Here is a 12,811-nt window from a genome sequence, read left to right on the forward strand (position 1 = left end):
AGAAAAAGAAATGCTTTTAGAATTTTCTCTATTTAGGTCACATAATTTGAAAATAGTTCTGAAAGAACATAAATCATATTGTATACCTAATGCATATTCATTAAACTCGTTAAGTATGAAATCAAAATCAAAATATGTCTAGTCAATTAGTGATTTAAGATGATATTTGAGCGAGTTGTTCATGAAATCTTGTCTCCAAACCTCCATTGTAACGTCCCAAAATAAGGTAATTTTAATTTTAATTATCTTAAATTTAATTTTGACCATTTTGACCATGTTGAAATTATTTGATTTTGGAGAAATTAGTTAATTGTGCGCGCGCGCGTGCGTACGTGTATAATTAATTAAATTGTGAAATAGATAAGTAAATTGTGAAATAGATAAGAATAATTATATTATGGGAATCATATAATTATTTCAAAAAAGATATAATTATTTTGGGAGAAAGGTGATGATTTGATAGGAAAAATTATTGAAGAGAGAGAATATTTGAGTTTAAAAAGGAGATTTGGTTGATTTTAAATGAAGTGAGAGAAGATATGATTGATTTATTTGGAAAAAATTTAGAAAAGAAGAAAAAAGTAAAAGTAAAAGTAATAATAATATTATCATTATTATTTTTATTCAAATAGGCCTTATGGGGAGTTGTACACTTTATCTTCTTCTTTGTGAAACCCTAACCTCATAATAGAAACCGTAGCTGCCAACAAGGACTCACCGTCGCCGCCGTCATCGTTCTCCTTCGTCACCACCTCCGTCCATCGTTCCCTGTTGATTGACTCACCGTGAAGTCGTTGTTCAAATCATTCATTGAAGTTGAGAGCCGTGACATTCTTCTCCTTATCCATCTTCGTCTAAACCATCCGATCACAAGCCGTCGGCCTCCACGTGTTCGTTGTTCGTTTGTCAATTGTTGCATCTCCCTTCGTCAACATCGTCGACCAAGTCTCCAGCTGACTTATCCTTTACCGTTAGTAACCCGAGCTGCTTTCAACCATAGATCCAAGCCGCACACGAAGTCTAAGCCATCGTTTGAGTCGAGCCACCCTTGCAAGTCGCCCGAGCCGCTACTTCCCCGAGCCGCGTCTAAGTAGGGCTTCGCCTGTTCTAGAGCCGCAAGCACCTAGCCGCCTTCTGCCTCCAGTCGAGTTGGGTCCCTTTAGCCAAGCCATAAGCCTATTTTTGGTTCTTTTCCCACCTATTTTGGTAAGTTTGATTGGGTTTTGGTTAATGCCCAACAAAAATTAAGTTTGGACCCTAAATAATTTAATTTTGGATTAAATTGGATTATTTTTCATAAAAGACTAGTTAGATTGGGAGTTGGTGCTGTGGAATTTTTCTTAAATTAAGAGTTTGCATGTGATATTCTTATTATGCATTGACGTAGCTAAAATGCATAATGTATTGATGTTGATGATGATTGATAGTTATGATTGAGTTTATGTTGACGATGAATGGTAGTTATGACTGAGTTTATGTTGATGATAACAGATATTTATGACTGAGTTTATATCTCTGATGATGACTGATAGTTATGACTTAGTTATGTTGATAATGATGATTGATGATGTTAATGTTAATGCATGAAATATTAATCTCATGATTAAGAATGCTATGATTAATATTCATGCCATGATGTTATGTTATGGTACATGCTATGGATAGAGTATTTAGTTAACTTTATCTATTAGAGTCGTACCCACTGGGTGTCCCTCAGGATCACCACCTTTTAATGACTGTGTAGTGTGACGGGATCATCAGTTCAGTATGAGATGATATGTATATGAGTGACTCGACGGAGCCACTCACAGCCCGATTGTCTGAGTGTTTCCTTCGAGTGCACTAAAAACCAGTTTGTCGTAGGTGTTCATTTGTGTTCACTGAAAACTAGTTTTATCCTAAGTGTACCTTTGGGATTATCGAAGACTAGAGATGCTCCTACGGGATCATATATTGCGCGTGTTCAGAAACGTGCCAGTTTAGAGGTACTACTTTATAGAACTCTAATAGGAAGTTAACAGATCCTAGCGGGACAGTAGTAGGTCTCTTACTGAGTATATTTTTATACACACTCTTTAAATATTTATCTTTTTAGGCAAATATAAAGGTAGAGGTAGAGGAAAGTTGGCGAATGACAAGAAGTGACCGTGGCATGCCATAGGGAACATTTACTTTTGCTGTTATGTTATTAGTTTTGATTTCAGTATTTTTATATTTTCTTTATCACTATTTTAAAACTAGATAGGGTCCGAGCTAGGATTTAATTTTTGAGATTTAGTTCTACTTATATTAATTTATTTATGATTTGAATGAGTAATTAAGGTTTTGATTATGAAAATTAGTTATATTTTTCCATTTTGTTTTAAGAAAGTTTTTATTTTTTTTAAGTAATAATGACTTCAGCTTAGTATAATGCGTTGGGTCGTTACATCTGTAATGTTATTAATTTTAGCGTTAGTTATTATTGATGTCCACTTTAGAGTTGTTTTCTTCTTTCACTTTTTTTTTTTAAATTCACAGTAAAGAGATGTTGGTAGATGATATGAAATGAATTTAGAAATTCAAATTTTCTTATCTATTTATGTTGTAATCTAGTCTTTTTTTTTTTGACAAATAAGTTGGGGTGAAAGAATCAAACCGCTGACATTAAATTTGATAGTATAAACACTATGTTGAGAATTTATGTCAGATACAAGTAGGCACAAACTAAATTATATCTGAAACTCTTGCTTCACAACTTATAGACAAGTAAGAAATCGATCATAAAATTGAAGGATAAAAGCCTTTATGCATTGAAAAGTTTTACCGAACATTTTCTCGAATTAAATTGGGATTCTAGAAATACTTATATATTGACAATACAAATGCAGAGCTCAAATCTACTATAATATAAATTAATTGGCTAAACATGTTTGACAAATTAAAGTTTAGAAATGCAGAGAAAAGGAAACTCACATTCATTGTCATCTCTGAATATACTATTTACCAAGTTTAGAATCACAAACACCACAGCTTGGAGACCTTTCTAGTCTTTGAGTTATAGAGGTTGTTGGCTTGTCGGAACCAAAAATTGAATTTTGGAAAAATCCAGAGAGAATTTTTCTCTTTTTTCCTTTTTGAGAGGTTATGTAGAAAGTTTGAGTTCGTTCAACCCACACCGTCTTGCATTATTGACTTCTTTTTTTTTTTTTCTTTCCTTTAGGAAGACAAGAAGAGGAAGAGATCGGGATACGTGGGAAGCATCCCACGTTCCTTTAATAACTCCCACATAAGGAGTTATTAATTTAATTTAATTTAAATTAAATTAAATTAATATTAAAATAATTAATTCATCAATTAATTAAGTCATATTTAAATAATAATTTATTTAAATCATATTTACATAAATATCTCTCATAGAATTTATAGTTTTAATTTAATTAATTTAATTAAATCAAAGATTATTTTTCATAAATGTAACAAAAAACACAAAAATATTTACGGCCCGTGTAACAAAAAGCAAAAGTCCTTGAAGCCGGTACAATATTTTCATAAATTCGAAACTTTTCCTTGAATATTGTGGACGATTTGTCCCTTCTCTTTTTTCTTCTTCTTTACGATTTATTCATTTTCTCTTTCAGATTTCTTTATCTAGTCTTCTTGATTTTCTTTCTTCTATTTTTAAACAATTGATTCTATTTAAAGCTCCTATTTCATCTTTACTGTTTTCGACAAGATTCTTTGAAGCTACTTCATTTTCTTCGTATTCGAGAATATTAAGATCGTCTAAATATCATTTTGACACGATCTAAATAATTGTTTACCATTATCAACACGATCATTTACCTTTGTCAACACGATCGTTTACCATGGTTAACATGTTGTTTTTTTTAATTTGAAGTCTTTTTTCCATCATTTAAAATGATCTAAATGATCACTTACCATATTTAACATGATCATTTAGCATGGTCAACACGATCGTTTAAATTTAAAGACTTTTTTTCATTGTTTAAAATTATTTAAACGATCGTATTGACATGATCTAAACAATCACTTACTATAGTTAACATTATTGTTAGATTTGAATGTTTTAACTATAATTTACACTAGACTACAAGATCGTTACCATAATTAACAAGACCGTGTTCGATCGTTTGCCATGGTCAACACGATCATTTAAATTTGAAGTCTTTTTCTCCATCGTTAAAAAAGAACACATGATCGTGTATTATGAGCTAAACGATAGTAGATTATTCTTTTAGATTGTAGTATACGATTGTTTAGAAGAAGATTACTCGCGAGTGTGTGTGGTCGATTAATCACATATTGACTGGACATTTTTGGTATTTTCCAGTGTGGGTCTGTGGGGTTTTTTTTTTGGTTTTTATGATTGTTTTATACAGTATAAATATTTTACCGGTTTGTTATAAAAATGAGGCAAAATAGAAACACGAAAATCGAAAAAATATAATATCAAAATAAATAAAGTATAATATATAAATAAATAAAATAATTAAGAAAATAAGAAAATAAACAATTGAAAATCCTCCAATATATTCCATTTTCTCCAAGATGTATGGAAATTTCACCAATATGTGTGTTTTACAAAACCTACCAAATGCCACTATTTATAGGCAATTTGGCAAGCATGAGTGAGTTACATGACCATTGAGAGTTAGTATCTTTAAGAGATATGACAATGTGGATAGGATGTAAAGAAAGTGACACGTGGCAATGGACATTAAAGATCATGTGCATATATTTTAATGATATGTATAATACTCTCATTTAGATCATGTCCATTACATATACGAAATATGCATTGTTAAAACCTTACATGGGAAAAGCCCAATGGATAAAAAGTCCTAGTGAATGAAAAAAAGTACCTATTTCATATAAATTATACACTTACAAGAACAAAATTTACTCCTCCTTGTGGAAACATCTTGTGAGATCTTTGAGTCACCACATTCCAATGTTGTGCACTAATTTTTCAAAGATTGCGGTAGGTAATGATTTTGTAAATAAATCTCTCAGGTTATCTTTTAAACAAATTTGTTGTATTGTGATGTTGACATTTTTTCAAGATCACAAGTGTAGAAAAGTTTTTGTTAAATATGCTTTGTTTTATCTTATTTAATATAACCTTTATTGATTTGAGCTATACATGTTGTAGGGTCTTCACGGAGTATCGTTGGAAGGTTTTTACTAGAAGACAAGCAACATGTTCCACGAATGTGATGAGTTATTGATTTTTGTCATACACATTCTAGACTTGCCTTATACATTGCAAGAATTTCAGCATGATTTGAAAATGTGGTTGTTTTCATATGTTTCACTAATCATCATGATATGACAATTCTTCCGCATGTACTGAATAGATAACCTGTTTGAGATTTAACTTTGTGCAATCTGCAAAGGTAACTAAATTAAACTCATATTGTCATGCCCCACCCCAAATGTCGCTCCATGCAACCATTTGGAGAATGTTTTGCTTAGATATTCAACGCACACCACACGAGAGATATTGCGCCGGACACCTAGTGAGCAAAACAACTCTTCCTTTCGTCTCTTCACGAAGCTCTTCCTTGTAAGCCTAAGAGATCTTTACATCTTTTGCAGTGGAAATACTCAAGAAATAACACAACATAATATCTTAAAACTGCTTCTCTTTATAAACCTTGTGCTTACAGAAGTACAAGTTTACGATTTACAACTTTGCTTTACGTAAAATAAGCCAACTCTGATATTCTCACATCCTTCTTCTTTTCACCAACTTGCAGCCTCTGATCTCGTCTTCTTTCCCTTTGTTGTCCATAATTAATTTCAAGGACATCTCCCAAGATCTTCCTTTCTCTCCTTTGTCGCTTCAATTACTTCTATGAGGCGGATGATTATAGGTGTGAGGCTTCTTCTTTTCTTCTTTACCTCATTCACCCAATCACGTCGAGCTAGAAAAAAATCTTCAGGGCTTCCTTTCCTTGCCTCAGCTCTTTAAAATTCTTACGTCTCTTTTCTCTGCGTAGCTGAGGTTTTGGTATTAATGAGCGACAACCTTATCATTCGACTCCTTAGACACATGATGAGATGCCATGGCTAGCATGCCATAAAACTACAGAGTAACTCTGCCCTTCCTCTCTTAACTATTCTACAATTCCTTAGAACAAACCTTTGCATGGCTTCAACCCCTGACCACCTGGAAAGGGGAAACACTTAAAACGCAAGTCAAACGACGAACTTAGTGAGCAACGGGTTTTAAGAAAACCTTTTAGAAAAAAACACATAGAATCCATAGATATCGATAATGATAATAATATCGAGTCACAAAAAATTAAGTACGATTTATTGAACAGTTAACACACATCACATAATCCTCAACAGTTTACCCATCACACAGAGAGCAATACAACGCCATACGCTGGATTGATTTGTCAACATGCTCAATTCTGAGACTTGAGATTTTTCCCTCGCCTAGACTTGAGATTTGCTCTCACCAGTATCATGCGAGTTACCTAGTATTCCACCAGCGTCCTGTCACGTTCATTCATTCATTCTAAGACTTGGGAGTCATGCTCAACCAGCGTCTCATCATTGTCTTACTCAAATTTTACACAGCTAGCGCTACAACGCCATACACTAAATTCATTTCACAATAAGCTTGGCTTTGAGACCTAGGATTTTCTCTCACCAGTACCATGCGAATTACTTGAGATTCCACCAGCGTTCCGCAATATTCATTCATTCTCAGGCCTTTATAGTGACGACGCCATACGCTAGATTTATTTCACACACACACGCAAATATGATAAGGGAGCAACGACTCACCACTTACCCTTAAGACAAATTATCACAGATTAGTGAAACATCTTATGTTACAACCACAGAAGCATAACAATAGTTTAGAAATCACTCTAGAAACTGATCAACCATTCACAACCGTTTATAAACTATGCTTTATTACCTTAAGAAGAATACTCATTTTCTTAGAATACATTTAATCTTTCGCTGAAGAACATTCATAACTCACTCTTATTTTTAGAAAATGTTTACGAAGCGGATTTCATCATTCACATAAATAGGGTTCATAAAAAACACACTTGACTGTTCCATTAGGGTAATGAATCATAGGTAATGCTTATAAATCACATTCATTACTTTCAACAATGCTTATAAAATGAAACTGTGTAAATAATATAGCATGCACTAAAAAATATACAGTTTATCTTGTCACTAGCTCACAGAAGTTACTTAGCCTCAACTTCTTCCTTCTCGGCTTCTGACTTTCTCTCTTCATTCTACAGTTGAAGGAACTGTCCGTTCTCCATTCAACACCTTATTCTCTCACTCTTATAAAAAAACTATAGTATTTATAAAGGTTTTTCATCTCCAAAGGCCACTTCCTTTCTTTACCCGTGTCATCTTATTAACGCACTGCATTATGCTACCAATTCAAACTGAACATGTAATTCAATCATCAATGAAGATTTAACTTTTCCTTGAGATGTACATTTTATTTCTTTGTGAAGCTAAATTCTTAATTGTCCAACTATCCTTTTCTCTTTCCAAAAAGTCACTGGCGTTTGCTTTCCCATAACAAGTTGTCATGTCACTTGACAAGACGTTTACTTCCTTGCCTCAATCTCTTGGGAGTATATACTTCTTCTTATAGCATCCGACCAAACGCCTTACCTTTGGCTTATAATTCAATGGCTTCCTTGCCAGTTTCTTTTATCGCGTTGTTTACCTTTACGTGATAGAAGTTTAGCTTACGCGTCTCTCTTCGTGTTGCCTCACTCTCTTTTCACATTCTTTCTCTTAGAACATCTCAACAGATATCCAAAATTGATATTCCCGCAAAGGTCCCTTTTCTTTTCGAATCAGGGTCTCATAACTAGTCCCTTCTTTTTGAAATTTCATCCTTAAAATTTTGCTCCATCGTCTGCTTTCCATTATCCCCTGTAGAACCTTATCACGATACTTCATGAATGGAGTGAGAAGCTACTCTCATTCGCGTAGGCTCCTTACTCAATCTCTTCTCTCTGAAACTCTTCTTTTCCTCAGCCAACGCGCTTTCAAAACGCATGGTTACTTCTACCAACTTAGAAAAGGTTGGCCAATTCGTGCATGCCATCATTGGCACTCGAATGGCCATCCTCAGACCATCTTCGAAGCGCTTGCACTTTTCATCTTCATCCACTACATAGGACGTTGTGTACTTCGCGAGCTTTGTGAATTTCCTCTTTATATTCCATAATGGTCATATTGCCTTGATTCAAACTTAGAAACTCCTTCCTCTTCGTACCAACAAACAAATGAGTGTAAAACTTTTTCTTGAATCGTTTTCAAAATCCTTCCCACGTGACAAAATTCGCGCCTCCTACACTCATTGCATATAGGGTCCACCAATCTTTAGCACTTTCGTGCAATAAGAATGTCATGAACTTTACTTTTCTCATGAACATTACTTTTTTTACTTCGGAGCACTCCATTACCCCAAACATTTCTCAACCATGCTCAACCACTTCTCTACATTTGCTGGATTTGTTGTCCATTCGAAGGTCGTGGCTTTCAATGCCTTCAACCTTTCAATACTAAACTGCTTTTTTGACTTGCTTAAAGCTTGCGCAACTCTATCGAACAGTTTTTTCTTCTCGCATCCTGATTGATCGAGCAAGCTCTCAAGTCTATGATAGTGCGTGACTTAGCGTGTCCTCTTCCTATCCTTGGCAAGGTGTACCTTGCTTCCTACAAGATAACATTGGAATTTAACTCAACTCTTACACCAACACTGTTACTAGACTCATAGAACTAACAAGACATATATGCTAAGGGATTAGTATCGTATGGCACATAGTTATCCATAACAAAACATTTAGTTACACGATCGAATTAGCTTATCCATGGTCGTGTGCATCCAAAGTTAGCTCTCGCATGTTAGAGTCGGACGATTGAAATCAACTATCACACGAAATTCATGTGGTCGAAGTCAGTCTTTGCGTGACAATGCCTACGACCAAAATCAGCTCACGCATCATTGAGGAGACCTGTGATACGGTTCAACTTTCGTGTACCCTACATTTGTTGCAATGGAAACTTGTTTACCATACTTAGTAGAACAGCTCGCATCACGTGACCAGACTACTGGGGTTGACTACTAAGGATCCTTCCTTATTTCGGCGAATCAGACAAAATCGACTTTTACCTGTCATCAAACAATTAGCCTTACACCATCAAGCTACTAAACCTTAATTTCAACTCTTACTCTTCTTGTCCCAAAAACTTATGCTCCACCTGCCACACCCCACCTCAAATGCCACTCCATGCGACTATTTAGAGGACGAGCCGCCTAGATATTCAATGCACACCCAACGCAAGATAGCGCACCGAACACCTAGTGAACAGAACAACTATTCCTTTCTTCTCTGCATGAAGCTTTTCCTTGTGAGTATAAGAAACCTTTACATCTTTTGTAGCGGAAACACTCAAGAAATAACACAGTGGATTAACTTAAAACTCCTTCTCTTTATTAACCTAGTGCTTATAGAAGTACAAGTTTACAATTTACAACTTTGCTTTACCTAAAATAAGTCAACTCTAATATTCTCACGTCCTTCTTCTTTCCTCCAAGTTGCAGCCTTTCACACAGTGGTGGTTAAGCATCTGATCCTATTTTCTTTCCCTTTGTTGTCCACAATCAATCTCAAGGACATCTCATGAGATCTTCCTTTGTCTCCTTTGCAGCAACGATGCACTTTGGGTGGCTTAATTATATCGTTCACATTTGTTTTTTAATAGCAATATTCAATGTAGATTTCTTTTTGCTATAGGAATCTTATTGGATGTTGAAGGACCTTGGCTATTGTGAGTGTTCATTGTCCGATATGCATCAAACAGAAACCAGATATTTAAAATCCGTAGCTAAGGCTCGGACCTACAATTTAATTGAATCTTGAATAAACTTTGAAACATAATCTTATGGTGTTTGATGGATGTAGAGATGTTTAAATATTTTTCTTTGTTTTTGTTCTTGATTGTTGTATAACTTTGCATTCAAATTGTTTTTGTTCTGAGGAGATGTTTAAATTATTTACGTTGTTTCCCACTACAATTGCTATGTAGTAGGTGTGGTACTCATTGTTTTTTTTTAAATAAATGTCATTTATTTTACTCTTACTTTTGTACTTTATGTAGTAGGGTAAGGTGGTCAATACTCATTGCCTTGCCTTTGTCAATAAATACTGCCCATTTCACTTATTCTCTTACTTTTGTACTTTATTTATGTTGTTTACAGAATGTGATTGAAAGAACACTAATAAACTCTTGTACGAACAGAATGTGTTCACGATTTTTTTATTAAAAAAAACAATTGTAGATTGTTCTCTGAGTACATCGGAATGAAAACTATGCTGGCAATTCTGTAGAACATACGAGGGAGTGAAGGTGCTAGAAACATATGACAAGGAAGGTTGCATAAACATAAGTCTTGGCCTTCATGGTTTTGGTGCTTCAATTGGAAGGAACTTGGATGGCCAATTTCTTGTAATTTGTCTTGAACATTCGAGGCATTAATCTTATATGTTGCCTCTGGTTGAAATTCTGGAGCTTTAAGCTTGTAAATCTTATTCGGAGGTCTTAATTATCTTTGATTTAATCCATGAGAATTCTAAACGTTTTTTTTTTTGGCAGGCCATATGCTGGTGACTTTATAGCCAATGACCCACAAAGGAGACTTGACCTTCTAAAGCCAAGATTACTTAAAGGAGAGTATCCACCTAGCTTTCTTGGCTTTGCTATTAACATGATCAATATTGATATCACACACTTGTTTTGTCTCGCAGCCAATAAATATGTGTTAGACCTCCAATATTATTCCAGTACAGCAGAAAGAATAAAAGAAAGAATGAGAAAGCAGGGGCACCCTTGTAATTAAATAAACACTAGCAAGTAAGTTGTTACTAAAAGTTGTTAGAGATAGTTGAGTAGTTAGAAGGGAAGCTGTTAGAGGTAGTTGAGTAGTTAGAAGGAGAGAGTTTAAAAAAGGGGCTAGGCGGGAGATGGAAAGTCAGTCTTGTAGAAAGAAGTTTAGTCTTGACTTTCTTGAGAGGAGGAAGCAAGAGAGATTGTGATTTGTAATTGAATTGAGATCTCCTCAATTCACTCATATTGCAGAGAATTACTAATAAAGATTACTGGAATTTCATATTGAAATTCAGTTCCTATCAAATTGGTATCAGAGCCGAAACGATCCGTGAAACAAAGGAAGAATGGTGCAAACCAGGACTGAAGAAAGAATGGAATCCTTTGAACAAGAAGTGGCTGGAATCAAGAAAGAATTAGCAAAAATGCCAGTGATCGAATCTACGTTGATCGAATTAACAAGAAACATGGAAATGATGCGCCTGCAGTCCGAAAAACAGCAACAAGCAATTCTGTCATACATGGAAATGAATGCGAAAGAAAGATCGATGGCTGGAGAACGGATGAACGAATCGGATACCCAGAACTCGCCGACGGTAAAATCAAAGAATGACAAGGCATCTTCCAGCCGCGATGTCGAGGAAATCAACACAAAAAAAAACGAACCGGACGAAAACTCTAACGATCGAAGCAAATTCAAGAAAGTTGAGATGCCGGTATTCATCGGAGAAGATCCGGAATCGTGGTTGTTCCGAGCAGAGCGATATTTTCAGATTCACAAGCTGACGGAATCGGAGAAAATGTTGGTATCGACGATCTGTTTCGACGGACCAGCTCTGAACTGGTACCGAGCCCAAGAGGAAAGGGAGAAATTCGTGAGTTGGACAAATTTGAAGGAGCGATTATTGATTCGATTTCAGTCGACCAGAGAAGGTACCGCTTTCGGCCGATTTTTAAGGATCCAACAAGAAACGACGGTGGAAGAATATCGAAATCTATTCGATAAATTAGTCGCACCCCTATTCGACGTAGAAGATCGGGTCGTTGAAGAAACATTCATGAGCGGTCTGTTTCCGTGGATTCGAGCCGAAGTTATACTCTGCAGACCGAAAGGATTGGCGGAGATGATGCGAACAGCGCAATTGGTGGAAGACAGGGAGATTCTGAGAAACGCAGCAAATTTAAATGGGTACATCGGCGGGAAATCCTCGACACCCACATCGACAGGTACGAAACACTATCACCATCAGCAAAATAAGGAAAACAAAGCTAATGCTCCATTTCCGATAAGAACGATTACGTTGAAAAGCCCAAATTCGGGAGAAACAAGGAAGGAAGGAACATCTAAGAGATTGCCGGATGCGGAATTCCAATTAAGAAGAGAAAAGGGACTCTGCTTCAAATGTAATGAAAAATATTCTGCTGATCACAAGTGCAAGATGAGAGAACAAAGGGAGCTTAGAATGTTTGTGGTAAAAGACAACAATGAAGAGTTAGAAATTGTGGAGGAAACAGAAACCGATACTGCCGAATTGAGAACCGTAGAAGTACAACCACAAGCAACAGCCTGCGTAGAATTGTCAATTAACTCGGTAGTCGGATTGAATGACCCAGGAACAATGAAGGTCAGAGGAACACTACAAGGTAAGGAGGTTGTGATCTTAATCGATTGCGGCGCCACACATAATTTTGTGTCTGAAAAACTAGTCACTACATTACAATTGCCGATCAAAGAAACCGCCCACTACGGAGTAATTCTCGGATCCGGGACAGCAATACAAGGGAAAGGGATCTGTGAATCGATTGAAGTTCAAATGAAAGACTGGACAGTAAAGGAGGACTTCTTACCACTAGAACTTGGAGGAGTTGATGTGATTCTCGGAATGCAATGGCTATATTCGCTAGGGGTAACAGT

The sequence above is a fragment of the Cucumis melo genome, chromosome 11 (genome assembly GCF_025177605.1).
Source record: "Cucumis melo cultivar AY chromosome 11, USDA_Cmelo_AY_1.0, whole genome shotgun sequence".
Classification (NCBI taxonomy): domain Eukaryota; kingdom Viridiplantae; phylum Streptophyta; class Magnoliopsida; order Cucurbitales; family Cucurbitaceae; genus Cucumis; species Cucumis melo.